At 40.1% G+C, this 15620-nt stretch overlaps 2 long non-coding RNA genes across 2 annotated transcripts in view; both read left to right on the top strand.

The window, feature by feature from the left end:
• The window catches only part of LOC106952059 (uncharacterized), a 38975-nt gene that overhangs the window by 16534 nt on the left and 6821 nt on the right, over positions 1-15620 (top strand). The window lies entirely within an intron of this gene.
• LOC106952061 (uncharacterized) lies at positions 343-7983 on the top strand. Its single transcript, XR_001425911.1, has 3 exons — positions 343-563; positions 664-710; positions 7535-7983. It is a non-coding gene; the product is annotated as an uncharacterized LOC106952061 (long non-coding RNA).

The raw sequence follows: 15620 nt of genomic DNA, 5'->3' as shown, positions 1-15620 counted from the left end.
TATTCGCATAACGACTGTTCTTGTAATATGACTTTATTCTCATAATTTTTTTATTTTTATTTTTTTACTACGGCCTTAATACCTCAATATTGTTTAATTTTCAAAAGTGCTTATTTAATTCACTTCTGTAAGTTTAATCAACACATTTTGGCCAAAGTGACCTTAAAAAACATTCATGATCTTAATGTGGCCCAAAATGAAAATGAGTTTGGCATCCTCTGCAACATAGCTCCTGCTTTAAGTTCAGCCTTTTAACATGAATCAGAGCATGAAGCAGTGTTTTCCAAACTGCAGGCCGATAAGGAGGCCTTCCTCCCCCATACCAGCGCCGGTCTCCTCCCCATGCCGTGCCAGGCAGCGAATGCTTGTGTGCATCAGGCACCTGGAGGTTAAGGGTCTCATTCAGGCCTTTGTTCCTTTATTTTACTCCTGCCACTGTCGCTGCTGATGGTAAACAGCTCCAAAAGGCTTCTCCTCCTCCTTGACCTGCAGTTTGATTTACAACTCCAAGGAAAACAACGTTAACTTGTCTGCACGCCCTGCCCACCTCTCCCTCTTTGTTCGTAGGTTGTTTACTATTCTCCGTATGGAAAATCATTCAGGAATGTCGAGGAAGTGGGTGTTTCCTCCAGCAGCCTGATTCTTTTTTCTCTTTTTAATGAGGTTGGATGGAAGGGAACAAGAGATGCAGAGTCAGATTACCTGAGCTGGTGAGGCTCTTTTTAATTATTTTACACTCAGCATCATTTGAAAGGTTTTTGTGTAAAAAGTTGAGCCTCATTCCGGCGACAGAACTGAAGCAAGATGAAACCACTGATACCAGCTTATGTATTTCTGCTCTATCCAGTGACACCAGCCGTTTAGATCTACTTTAATTTTTTTTACAGTACTTTTAAAGTTAAAGTATCTAAGGAATAATAATCAGAGTTTTCAGAAGTCGATTTTAAAGCTGTGTTAGCTTCGCTAACAGCAGCGGTAGCTAATCTGCCACAGATGTGTTAGCTTAGCTAATAGCAGCGGTAGCTAATCTGCCACAGCGATCACTTATTAATAATCGCAAAATAAACATGTCCTGTTCTTTGTGTCGGAAATGTTAGAGTGTTTTTTTGGTGTTGAATCTTGAAACATTTTGTGGCGTTTTTTTTGTCAGTTGCTATGGCAACGAGTCTGCGTGTAGCTTGGCTGAGACAGAAAGCGAGGGGAAAAAAGCGGTTGAGTTGTTTTCAACGGTTTTATGCTGTGGCGCTCTGCTCTAAATTATTAATACCTCCATCTCCAAGTTTCATTTAGTTAACGGAGTTGTTTTACCGCGGCATGTAAAAGAATCGTCTTTTTGCCCTCCAGCGTCGTGCGCATGTGCTAAATTTCCGGATGTAAACAATAACATGCAGGGGGTGTTTTTTTGACACAGGCATGTAAAAACAAAATGACCCACAACAGACAGGATCGTTTTGTACCCAAGTTTTTTTACTAGTATGTGAAGACATGAAATGGCGATAAGGCAAATCGACCAGAAATCAGTAAAAACTGTACGATTTGTTTTCCTAGCTTATGACGTCTCCAGGCACATGTTTAAGTTTTAACCTGTGTTCATGTTTGTTTACTTCCAACTTTTATACCCAGAAGAGAAAAACACATAACATCATAATACAGTTAATTCATGGGTTTCTCTCAGTACGCCGGTATTTTGAACAGGGTTCACAACCTTTCTCGTGCGTGGACGGCATTATTGTGTCGACTCCCGTCTACTGTCATTCCTCCAAACTCAGCAAGGCCCCGTGGAAAGGCTCTGAATCATTTGTGCTAATGAAGGCTTTAGATTTCCATCCAGCTTTCGTTCTGACTGGTGCTGCGTCTGTCTTGACCACTTAAGAGCCTCAGCTGCCCACAAAAATGCCTACAGGGGGATGCCTGCTCCAGACTCCATGTGCTGATGTGTTTATGGGAGTTTGAGGGGCTTGAAAAGAACTCTGTGGACCTCGTCTCCTTTAGTTAACGTGTAGGTATGCAGTATGTGACGGAACCTGGCCTAAAAATAGATTTACTATTGAAGGACTCCCAGGAACATTCAGTCGTACAGCCATGGCAGGGAGATTGTTTTAGTATCAGGAAGCAATAAAGATAATAGGATCATTATCAGGCTCTAAAATTAATTTAATCTAACCTCAAATTACAGAACCAAAGAACAGGTTTGATATTATTTATTGAACAAAGAAGAAGCCAACTACGAAACATGCAAGCAGAACGGCTGTGATTTAGCAGCTTGTTGAACATCTTTAGCAGCACTGGCTCTCCGTAGTCGTTTTCCTACATCGTTGTATTGGACTACTCCTCTTTTGAGCACTGTGTGCATTGATACTGAAATATTGATTCTTCTGATACCAGATCTTTATGCTATAAGATCAATTCTCAAATCCAAGTACCAATGCTTTCAATACTTAAGTGATTTGAGATAACATGTCATTAAAAAGTAACTAAATTATCAAAGTACTTCTGAGTTTAAAATAAATACAATAGACTGATGTGTTCTTTTTATGTAGCCAAGATTTGAATTACAGCAATTTTCTTTAGGTTTTAAAAGGGAAATTAAGTGTTTTTGCACAAAGTATCAGTATCAGCTTCAATTTTACTCAGTATGGGATCAGAAGGAAAATCTGTGGCATCGACCATCACTAGTTCATAGACGTTAGCAGGGATTAATTGAGTTGTCTCTGTTTGTCTGCTCTGTTTGGGATCATTGGGCTGCTGATGACCCAGAACTTTAGCTGTTCAGATGACGCTAGAGTACGTTGGTAGTGAGAAGAGCTCAGTGAGTGGTAGGTGCCCAAGTCATTTTATAGGCGCTTCTTTTCCATCTCCCTCTGTAGCTAAAAATAACACTTTACAACTTAGCTAAGTTAAAGCAGGCGTCTATTGCTTCTAAAAACAGCCAAAGTGCTTAAAAATAAGAAAAAACAACACCCAGTTGGTGTTTGGTAGTACGTTCAGGCTGTTTGGTGTCTGGAAAACGAGCCGTTTCAAAAACCTCTAGAATGTAACGTCACAAAACAGCAGGCACCGCTTGTTACCTAGAAACCTCAGCAATCTTAGCCCATTACCTAGCAACCCAAGCTAAGCCCCAGCATGTTTAGTGAGTTGGTTTTACTGCTGAATGCTCTGTATAATGGCTGCTGGAAAAGACAAGTGTTTTGTTGTTGACTTACCATCCAGAAACCACTTGCTGAATTCTTGGTGATTGTGCAGGAGGCTCCACTTCTGCTGTTCAAAAATGCATGAGATTTGACTTCAAACCTACTTTCCTGTCATTTCATTTTAAAATAAAGGCCAGTAGAGCCAAGCAAATCTTTAAAAGAAAAAAATATATATCTGACTTAAAATTGGGCCTCTTTCTCTTTAAGAAGCTCCTGCGCTTTCCGACATTCAGCTTTCAGCACGTCAACACAACATGGTTCCTCCATTTAGCCTTCAGTAATGCTTTTACCGGCGTTTCACTGAGAAGTAGTTCCTATGATAAATTCAGCAGATCCGCAGTTCCACCAGTTGTTTGCTAAGTGCTGCTGCCGCTAGTCTGAGGGGCGGACGAGGAGCTACGTGGGAAAGGATTTCTCAAATAGGCATGAACAAATCAAAACAATACAAAAATAACTTGATAATATGATATAAAGCTCACAAAAGTCAACCTTGCATAATACCCCCCTTTATAGTTCAAGAGGTTTAGCGGTTCGTTTACCCAAACGCCCTCAAGTCCACTGAGCTCACAGGTAACAATTACAGCCACCACCCAATTAAATGACACATGTACGCATGCACACACACACACACACACACACGCACATGCCAACATCTAAGCTCCTTTGTCCTGACCCTGACCCCACTATCCACTGTATCTCTTCAGGCTCCTCCTCAAGAGTCCCTCAGATAAGATTACAGGCCTGGCTGATAACATGAAACACTTTGGATTGATTCTGGAGCAGGCCGCTCAGGTTTGTGTGTCGGTGCGAGGTGGTGGGTTGGAAAGTTCACCACCCCAACACACACTCTCCAATTCAGCTTGACTGGCTGTGACACACCACCATACACTCATCTCCCTGTTTGTGTTTTAGTCTAGATTACAGGCTGTATTGTTTTCCTCATCTGCCAAAGCCAATTTGCAGTCGTGTACGCGGTTATAGCCGAGTGTTTAACCCTATCATCTGTTGGGTCACAGCCTGTTCATCCGTGACATACACACAATTCTGTCCCGGCAATTCGGCCGGCCAATTATGGGGGTTTTATTATTCCAAAACAAACCTAAACTCACAATTATACCTTCTCAGTCTTTAATAGCGAGGCTGGGATTCACATTTCAAGATGATGTCATTCATATCAGACTTTCCTCTCCAGGTTTTTGTTTCACTTCACGTGTTGCTGTGGTTATGTACAGCTGTCTGTTTTTACAAGCAAGTTGGAGTTATGTTTTTTAACCAGAAGCATAACTGGCTCCAGTTAACAGCCACAAACCGTCGAAGGAAGTGATTTCTTCTTGCCTAAAGGGTATTTTTAACCAAGTATCCCGTAAACACTGGTAATAAAATAGAATCACTATTTTGAAGATGTTAATTTATTTTTGGCCTAAAAATATCAAAACCTGTAGTTGATTTTTGGTGCATTTCTCTTACCAGAATTATAATTCTCATAGCTGTTGATTCAACCTCAACACCATAGCAGCAATTTTATTCCTTACAAGTTTTAAATGCTTTTAGACTTGCATCAATTGCTTCAATAGAGTTATCTGCTGTTTCATGATCCTATTATTTCATGCTAGCCAAATCAAACTACACTTCTGAATATTGTGTTGTCATTTCCTATAGACCCATTGGATGTTATTGTTTAAATCTGGAAAATTTGTGCATGCGCACAACAACGGAGGGCAAAAAGACAATCCTTACATGCCACCGATGCCATGTAAAAGAAGTGTTTGAACAATCCCATCAACAAAATGAAACCTGGATGGAGGTGTTGGTATTAGTTTAGTGAAGTGCGCTGCAGCAAAGGAAAACATAATGCAGAAAAATCTCTGAAGAACAACTCAAAACCACCATTCTTTTTTCTCGCTCTCTGAGTCGGCTACGCTACATGCAGACTCATTGCCATAGCAACTGAGAACAACGCCACTAACGTATCAGGATTCAACACCAAAAAAAAAACACTCAAACATTTCCCGAGCAAAGAACCAAACATTCAGTCTGTTACAGTCTTATGTTTTTAGGCTTATTGTTTATTTTGCAATTATTCATAAGTGATAAATAGATTAGCTACTGCTGCTATTAGCTAATCTAACACAGTGGTGGTAGATTAGCTACCGCTGCTATTAGCTAATCTAACACAGTGGTGGTAGATTAGCTAAAGACCTGCTCTACTGATAATCTGTGAGAGTTGGTGTGGAGGTAATCTTTTTTTAATTATTTGATCTGAACCTAAACACTCCAAATTCCACAGCACATGTACTGCTTACAGTTGTCAAAGTCAAGCTAGCATAGCTGAATTACTTTCCCTCTCCTTTGCTAATGAAAGTAGTTCATTAATGAGGGAGAAAAAGTTTAATTAAAGAAACAGAAACAGAAAAGGTTTTCTTAATTAAAACTTTTTTCTGACCTTGTTACTTAGTTGTAGCATTGACAATAAGTAACAAAGCACTGTGTTTCTTTTATATATCAGGCGTACATTAAGATTTAGTGCGCTAAAAACATGATAAATCCATTTTATTAAATTGTCAAACTATTATGTCAGGACTTTTCATTTTGATGAAACTGACACTTTGACAAAGTAGTATTAACAAAGTTGCTAACTTTCTGATGTTTCAGAAAATCATCATCCTTTCAAAATCAATGAAATGAGTATCCCCTTATTTCAAAGTTTAGTACAAATTAAATGTGATATTTTCTGTTTTAAAGAGAATTTAAGAGCAGCCAGCAGAAGCTGCAACTACCTTCATAAGTAAGATGCATACTTAGCCACTCTTACGCTGAGTGCTAACAGATGAGCCACATACCGGTGTGACAGGCCTGCTTCCATAAAGTGAAGCAGTTCTGTGATCTCCTGCTGCAGACGGGTGGGATTCTTGTACAACATCTTTTTCTGCAGGAGTGCTGACAGACAGGCAGATTGGAAGATGGGGGGTCAGATTCCTCAGACACAATCACACAACTGAGATTGTATCAGAACCCTCAAAGATGCCTGATCCACACGCCAATTAGACCCGATCTCTCATCGTTTTAAATGTGGGCCATCAATAAAGTTCATTCAAAACACTACTGTTCTGGTGTAAAAGCTGGCCTATTAGGCTGACTTGAACAGATTAGGATAGGTGTATGGAGATTTTTTTCACAAAATCATTCCTGGATAATGAGATTTCAGTTTGCTGGGTTCGGCCTATGAGCTGTTTTAGGGCCTCTTGTTACTTCAAGTCCAAATAAGCTGCTCCTAGCCACGCCCTCTACTCAACGTTTACTGTTGCAAGTGAAAATGGCTGCAAATGGATGTGCAAATATACAACTGTACTTCTTTGAAAAGCAGAAGTGGAGCCTTCTGCACAACCAACAAGAATGCAGCAAGTGGTTTCGGGATGTTAAGTCAACAACAAAACACTTGTTTCTTCCAGCAGCCATTGTACAGCTCATACAGTGATAAAATCAAGGAAGTTATGGACAACCCTTACCATGAGTCTCTTTCTGAGACTGTCTTGGGATATTGGTGCCTTCAGTCAGAGGCTTTTTCAGGTTCGCTGTAATACAGACCGGTACAAGAGATAATTTCTGCCAACAGCCTTCTACAATAACTCTACCATCTACAGTAACTCTTTGAAGAATCTGAATTAATATGAGCTACAACAACATTAAATTCCCTTTGGGATCAATAAAGTATTTTTGAATTTGAAAACCAGCTGAGCAAATGTGCTGCAGTTTAGCTCCGGTTGCTAGGTAACGGGCGGAACTCAGCTCCGGTTGCTAGGAACTCGGCTCCGGTTGCTAGGTAACGGGCGGAACTCTGCTGGAGTTGCTAGGGAGTGAACAGTGCCTGCTGATATATGGAGTTACATCCCTTAGGTTTTTGAAAAGACAAATTTTCCAGACACTAAAAAACAATTTGTTGTCAAGAAACATCTGGGTGTTTTTTAAGCACTTGGGCTGTTTTTAGAAAACCGAAATGGAAGTACAAAATATGAATTTTGAATAATACGTCCCTTTTAAGACCTGTGTATAAAATGTTGTAACACAGCCAGTTTGACCTCTGATCTCCTCCGAAATGTCCCACGATACAGTGGAGGTTCCAGGGGAAGTGCAGTTCAGGTTCATTGTGTTTCCAGCATGCCACTTCCACAATGGCATGAAAGACGCCTTGCAGTGTGAAATGCACGAAAGAGGAAACCGTAGCAGCTGGAGAACACTAAGCAATGCCGATTTCTACCGCAAAGACAAAAAATAGTTTACTTTTGTTTTGCTGCGTTACAACAATAACAACAAGCGTTTGTCACAATGGTTTTCCTCTGTTCCAGATCTGTCATATTCACAGAGAGCGAGTGTTGGGACTGGTTTTTAACAAACCATTCACAGCGGGCCCTCGCTTTCTGCTTACGTCACAATGACTCAGGCTCTTCCGGCTATTTGTTGGAATACCGACTGGATCAATGAGAAGCAAAGAGAGGAAGCTGGAAAACAAGACTGAACGGATATTTTTCTATCCCAAAGCTATAAATGACCCGATTACATGTTTATGCATTTGTATTTTTATGTTTTCTACTGGCAAACTTTTCTTCTTCAATAGAAATCTATATCTCGACACCAGAAAAGGAAACGTAATTAAGACCCTCATACTTGTAATAATAGCATTAAAACATGTTACAGAAACCGTCTTATAAGATTTCTAGGGTCAGAGGTTGACTGGAAGTGATTAATGTTGTTTTTTTTGGAAAAACACAAAATTTTACCAAGTATTTTTAGTCTAGTTTCTAAAATTTCTTCATACACGTGAAATAAGACAAACTAACTTATACTGGAAGAAATAGGAGCTTTTTAAGTAAATAATTCCTTAATATTGATGAAAAATAAGTTTTAAGTGAAATAATCTGCCAGTAGAACAAGACTGTTTTCCCGTATTCTAAATTAAAATTTCTTCCTTCACTGGCAGATTATTTCACTTATAACTAGCACTTTTCCATCAATATTAAGGAATTACTGACTCAAAACAAGCTCTCACATGTGCTGCAAAAGTTATTTGAAAGTCAGTTTTGTGTTTTTTAAAATATACTAAGATATTTGCACTAGAATACTTGGTAAGATTTTGTGTTTTTGCAGAGGACTGAGGCTCTAAACTAAATTTTCCATGACAATAAAGAGTACAAAATGCTAAAATAAATGTGTTTATGACAATTAATAGACATTTCATATGTAGGGTATTTCTCCTTTTATGAATGAAAGCCAGACAAAGCTTATGACCTTAATAGTTTTAACTGAACCTGATGCATAAAATAAAAAGATAGAAGTTGGTTCTGCTAAAAAAAAAAAAAAAAGCAAGACAAAGTTCAAATCTGAGCTTTAAAAGGTCGTAGAAAGCTGACGGCTGCTTTTGAGGTTTGATTGATTAAGGCAAATAAGAGCACAGGGTGTTTTTATGGCTGAGTCATCCTCCATCCGCTAGCCGCAGGCCTGCTCACGTCTCCCACCATAACCAGTAAAGTCAGCTTTGCTCCCATCATGTGACGGTTCTGCACACACACACACACACACACACACACACACACACACACACACACACACACACACACACACACACACACAATAAAAGTGTGGGTAAACCAGAGGTGAGAGGGAAGCTGGAAGCAGACTGTGGACATTGAAGTCTTAGATGTGGTGAGCTGGACGTTGCAGAGCTGCTTGTTTACATGTTTGTGGGCTGACTTACAGCGAGAGCAAGCTGTCAAGCTGAGCAAAACATTTAACAGGCAAGAAAGCACGACTACACGGAGATCCTGTGTAAAAAAACACAACAGAATGAGTCAGTTAACCTCTTCCAAGCTAGAAAATGTAGCATTGTCTTCAGAAGTAAAGAACAAAAGACTCCCTGAGTCGAGTCTGTTTAGATTTTTAACATTAAAGTTAAATATAAAATTAAATCCATTCGTCACAAGCATAAATCTGATTAATTTGGGGCTTTTAATGGATTCTTGGAACAGTTTTTTTCCAAGGGGGGATGATTCAGTTATTTTTACATGACATTAAAAACAATAATTGGGTTTCCTTTAGCAAGTTTCACCTCATCCACACACTTTGTGCAGCCTTCCACAAACTTCTGCCGTAACTGTGGCTAACTATTTGAATACTCCCCTTGTTGGAATTGGTAGCGTTTATTTGGATTGGTGTTTTTCCTGGCGCAGACCGGACTTTTAATCATAGTTCATACATTTTCCTTTAGGTTAAAATAAGACTTTGAGGAGGCCATTACAGAAGCTTAATGTTAGCCTGTTTTATCCCATCTGAATGTGTTTTTGTATAATTGTCCTGTTGTGTTTAACTGAACCCAAATCTGACCATCAAACTTGTAGGAAGCAACGTAAAATCGGCTAATATGCTAATAGCACTTTTGCTAACTCTGAAAACGTTTAGCGCTCATAGCTTCCACTAGGAGCGCTAAAGAACTAATTTTCTTGGTTGTTTAACTTTCAGTTGAATAAAGTTCAGTGTTGAAGTTTTATTTAAATCAAATTCTTCAAGTAGTAAATGAGAACAAGGTATAAACATAAATAGAATATCTAATGCACATGAGTCAAACTCGAGGCTCCGGGGCCGAATCTGGCCCGCCATAGCTGTTTATGTGGCCCTCTAAACTCTAAGAGACACATAACTAGAACCGTCAAGATAACATTATTGTTTTATCAATCCATTCAATGTAGTTTTGATCTCTTTACTGCCAAATTACATCAATTAGTCCCTCTAGTTTCTTGTGAATTATTGTTTAAATTCACGCAAAAATCAACAAATCCCTGCACTTTTTCACACAAAAGCATAATTTAAGTTTATAGCAGATTTTTTGCAAAAATGGTGAAAAACTTTGTATCCAAGTGAAGGTTTGCTTCCACCTGTAGGTGGCAGTATTTCTTATTTCTACTAAATATTATAATCCATAATGACACGGCTAAAACAACCACAAAATCCTGGAGGGGCTGAAAAAATGTTCAACATGATTTAATTTTAAGAAGTTATTTATATTTTAACAGTTTTTCATCAACAGATTTTGGCACAACTGGCCCTTTAAGAACATCCATGATCTTGATTTGACCCAAACGGAAAATAACATTGACATCCCTGACCTAATTACAGAATAACATTATAGCTCATGTAAATTAAGTCAAAATTAATTACGATATATTCTGATTGGACATTAGTGCTTTAGCTTTAGCTTCTGTTATGTTGGCGTAACTGATGCGTGTAAGTGTTTTAGTACTTTTCCAGCAGTTTGGTGCTTCCTGGGCTATTCCTAAACATCCTCACTTATTTTCTGTTCATCTGAGTGGAAAAACCTTCACTCTTCTTTCAGGAGTTGACAAATCTGTGCAACACCTGAAAAACCTCTGGCTCCAAAAGACTTTCCCTGCTCGCGTAAATCTACAATTTTCCTACTTACCGTAAATCTCCTTGGGTTTTCTCCATTGTTCTGAGTGAAAAAACAAATTCCTCCCTAGATTGCTGTTGAGGGACGCAGCAGCTGCAGTCAATCATGATCACTAACCAGACGTTAACAGGCCTGACCCGTGTCAAATTAAAACACCTTTTAAACCCTTCAGTGACACTTTCTGACTCAGGTGAATGCAGGTATTTGCAGACAGTTTGCAACATTTTGACTCTGAGAGGATCAGAGACTTTAAACGACTCAAATGAATGCCTAAAAGTGAGAACATCCAAACTTCCTTCTGCACTTTTAAGCTTTTCTTAATGTCTTTTAGGAACAACTGAAAACCAAAAGCGTTGGAATGATTCACATGTTTATCTTCTTGCAGTAACCAATCGTTTAAGGTCTGAAGTAACTCAGTCGACCTGCTGTTTCTCTCCGTGCGACGGGTCCCAGCGGTTATAAACCGAGAACTGATGATTGATGGGCGAGGAGGAGTGAGCTCCGCATCAGCTTCAAGTGAACCCTGAGGCAGAATGCCGACGCGCACACACACACACACACACACACACACACGTACAGCAGGCGCTCGCGAATTTACAGCCCTGGTCCTGCAGGCATGACTTACTTGCTGTCTGCCCTAAGACGTAGCCAGTCACCCTGAAAATAATGAGTCTTGGAGTGGCAGTCAATCACCGGAGCTCAAAAAAGTCCAAAAGGCTTCAAATTTACGAGGGGACTCATATTGTCTGGGGTTCCCACAGAAAGTAACCACTTAAAGCTCCAGGGAGGTTTTGGTTAAGGTTACTCAGATAAAACTAAGAAATTTGTACTGATTTACTGTTTTACTTCGCAGTCCTCCTTCCCACCAAGAAAAAAAAGAAATGCTAGTCACATGATCTAAAATAAACTTGCTCAGATTGCCTAATTAAACAAGAACAAATCCAGTCACGTATTGATTGTTCGTGCCTGGAGCAGGCCAGGTCTCGTCTGGCCTCGCTCATGCTGGAGTGGGTTAGTCGTTCAGGTCTTCCTTAGTGGCTCAGATTTCCTGCCGTATACACAAACAGCTTTTGGAGACTGAATTCGTGTTGAAAAACGCCGCAGATTTTTTGTGTGTGTGCATGTGGGGAGTCACTTTGCCAGTGGTGACAGGATCCGTCAGAGGTTTCCAAACCCAGCACCAGATACCATCAGCAAACGTTGGGCCCAGTCTTGAACGGGGAAACCAGCTCTGGAAAAGAACCCCTTGAGCTTTTTCACATTTTTCACAACTACCAGTTGAACTGAAAGGATGGTTGGATTTGAAAGTTTAGCTGATGTGATTTCACTGAGTCGGTCTCTTGAAAAAGAACCTTTTGCTACAACTGCAGCTACTAATATTTGATGATTCTCTTTCTCTTTTTTTATTTTTATTTTTGAGAAAAACAGCTCAGCCTTAGTCAGATTAGTCATCTATGATTCTTTTCTGATTCTCATTTGGATTCACATCCAGACTTTGACTCAGTCTCCTAACTCATGTAGAGTTTGAGACGTTCCACTTTTCACAGTTCACTGTTCTTGGATTCTGATTTTTTTCATAAGGCATATCTAAAATATTTGAAAGAAAATGCAGCTTTGGGAACTGCAATATTACTTTACATGCTGGCATTTTCAAGAACAGGGCATTCATTTTCCTTGGTGATGATTGGCTGTACCCACAGGAGCTGAGAAGAGGAAATCTACGGATGTTAGCTTTTGCGGTAGCGCTAATATGGTTTCCACTGTTTGTATTAATGGTTAACCTATTAATGGATAGGTCTATATAAAACATGTTCATTACATTTTTAGCATAAAATCATTCTTAGTCTGCTCAATTAAACCAATGAGCTGTTTTAGAGCCTCTTGTCACTTTAAATCCAAATAAGCAGCTGCTGGCCACGCCCCCCAATGGCTGCAAACAAATGCACGATTATACAACCATACATCTTTAAAAAGCAGAAGTGGCGCCTCCTGCACAACCAACAAGAATGCAGCAAGTGGTTTCTGGGTGGCAAGTGTACAACATAACACTTATCTCTTCCAGCAGCCATTGTACAGAGCATACAGCGGTAAAACCAGCTGACCAAATCTGCTGGAGATACTTTGGTTGCTAGGTAACACAGCTGGGCTCCACTTGGGTTGCTAGGTAATGGCACAGTGCCCGTCGTACATGACTTATCAATCTGAGCCGTTTTTGAAATGGCTCATTTTCCAGACACCAAAAAACATTAACTCATTGCCAAAAATGGCTGGGTGTTTGTTTTTAACACCCAGCTTGGGTTGATTTGAGAAGCATTAGAGACTTAAAGTACAAAAACATAAAAAAATGCAATTTTTGCATACCAAGTTACCTTTAAACATCTCTATGATTCTATCTTTAACCTGCCTGCTGTGTTCCTTGGTGCTCATGATTATTTTTTGTTCACTAATCTTCTTCAGTTAATCTCAGAGGCCTTTTGAAGGAGAAATAGATTGGCTTTAGACATTTCAGAATAAAAGCAACTTTCATTTAACAACTTTCAGGTATTTACTTGCATAAATTTTGAAAACTACGCATGAGCTTCCTTACACTTCATAAGTATGTGGTACTTTTCGGTAGAGAGCAAATCCCCTGCTAAGTCCAGTGGGTTTTGGATTGAGACCATTACCTCAGTGTTGAAGTAGCAACAGAAAGCGGGTTGTTTTCACGAGGTTTAGATTGGTGTTTAATGCCTTCAGGTGTTGAAGCGTGTCTGTCTGAGTGAGTCCATGTCTGTTTCTGTGTCGCTCTGTGCGTCTTCCAACCATCATTTGGCTAAAATAACTTGACCCACAAGAGGCGAAAAACATGACATCAGAGGACAAACTGTACTCATTTGTGTCCTTAGCCTTCTACGAACATCATCACCTCTCTGGATGCTCAGTGGTGTTTCCTCGTCAGCCTTGACCTCCGCTCTGAACGCAATCGCTGCGTTTCACGCTGGCTTTTCGTTTCAACCCTCATCCTCCTGTTTTTCCCCAGCTGTTCTTCTCCTTTTCAACACAACCTGCCTGTTTCTCTCCTTCTCTTCCTCTTTCTCTGTCTGTGCAGTTGGCTGTTTTTCTTGGCACATGGAAGTGGAATGATGGTTTCACTGTGACACTGCAGATTCCCCCCCCCATCTCCTCCTCTGTTCGCGGGTCTATTCCTGGTCAGTTACTCCGCATCCTCTGCAGGGTTTGTTCTTCCATTTCCTCATTGCTGCATCACAACATGTGGTGTGCGTGCAACGCGTGCTTGTGATCTAATTTTTACTGTGACATGTAGGTTTGCACAAAAGTGTGTTGATATTTAGCGTTATGTATTTGTTGTGGAGGCTGCAGATGTCTATGTGTGTTTTTGTGTGCGATGGTTAGCAGTCTGTCTCCAGAGCATCTGTTTGTTATTAAGGCTTTTATGGATGTGAGATAAGAACATGACAAACGGATGTTGAATGCCTGAGAGATGCCTCAGTCGCCCCGCTGAGGGAGCTAAAGACTTACGCAGGATTGGATACGTTTTCTGCTTTTCCATCCCCGCCCTCCTCCTCTCCCAAAGCCAAGTTATTTTTTGACAATAATTTTTCTTGATTTGTGTTGGCTGTGCTGTGGTGCCAGATGGGTGGGATTTGCCACATAGTACAATACAGAGAGTGCCAGAACTATTAGACAATCACTAGAAGGTATTTAAAAATCGGTGTGTTGAACTTTTCTGCAGCTGGCAACTTGACTTAGCTCTATTTGTCTTGTTTAAACCGTGTGAACCCCACCTAACCTGCTGCTGAAGCAAGCGGGGTAAAGTAAATGTTCGAAAGTGACACGACCCCTGGGCTGTGAGTTTCTGTCTGTTCCCATTACGGTTTCCCTCCTCTGGACATGAACCTGTTCTGTTGCTGCGTTTTATAGCCAGATAATTACGTGATTCAATCATAAATCAGGTTGAGTTTCATATGTTGATGTCAGATTTATTCACGTAGCGTATTTAAACAACAACAACTGATGAAAGCGCTTCACAATGTCACCAACAGTCATTTTATATTGACCTGGTGTTGCATCAAAATCTGTGATCCGTCATTTTCTGACTGCAGAGGGCGATAGAGCGCAGGTACGTCTTGAAGATCAGCGAGAAGAAGAGCATTTACGGCAACTGCATAAATACTGATTCACCTGGGATTGTAAACTTCACGGCTCCTTTACTACCATCGCATCGACGGAGAAAATATAATGTATGACTTCGTATTTGACTCTGAACTGTTTGACGGACCATCGCACCACACCATCGTCTGTCGTTAAACATGTAAACCAACTGTGGCCGTCTAATAAATCATTAAACGATTAAGAAATGATTCTAAGTTTTTAACACGGTTTTTACTGTTTCTGCCACCTCTTCATTACAGATTCACTTAAAATAATATTAAACCCTCAAATAGCCAAATTCACACTGGTCACAGATTATTGTGGCCATAATAATTGGTTCTTTTGACGAGATGCTAACCAGTTTTTTCCATATATGCTAGGCTACATGACGATGCGGCACTGTCTCCATGGTTACTAACAGTTAAACACACCATAAAGCGATATTTTATATCTTTCTAATCATATTTACTTCAAAAGTATATGAACGTTAATCTTCTTACCTTTTAAAAGAGTTTGCTGCAAATCCACTGAGGGCTGACAGTCATTATGACTGATGGCTGCTATCCATCACCGCCAAATTTTTCCTCATTAAAGGTTATAAAATAAAATGACCAGGTTGGTTTCTATCCTTGTCTGTTTGTGCAGCCAACCGCGCAGCATCCTGTGACCATTTAAAGGAGAGCATTGGTTGTTTTGACGTCCGTCATGGCGGAGTGGGCGGGTTCTGGAGAGCGTGACGTCACACACAAAGGGTCCATTAGATCAGTGTTTTTCAACCTCTTTTGAGCCAAGGTACACTTTTTTAATTGAAAAAATCACGC

Source organism: Poecilia latipinna, unplaced genomic scaffold (genome assembly GCF_001443285.1).
Source record: "Poecilia latipinna isolate Pla-1442-1.1 unplaced genomic scaffold, P_latipinna-1.0 Scaffold490, whole genome shotgun sequence".
NCBI lineage: Eukaryota > Metazoa > Chordata > Actinopteri > Cyprinodontiformes > Poeciliidae > Poecilia > Poecilia latipinna.
The sequence above is the reverse complement of the archived record's forward strand: the minus strand, read 5'-3'. Positions and strand labels throughout refer to the sequence as shown.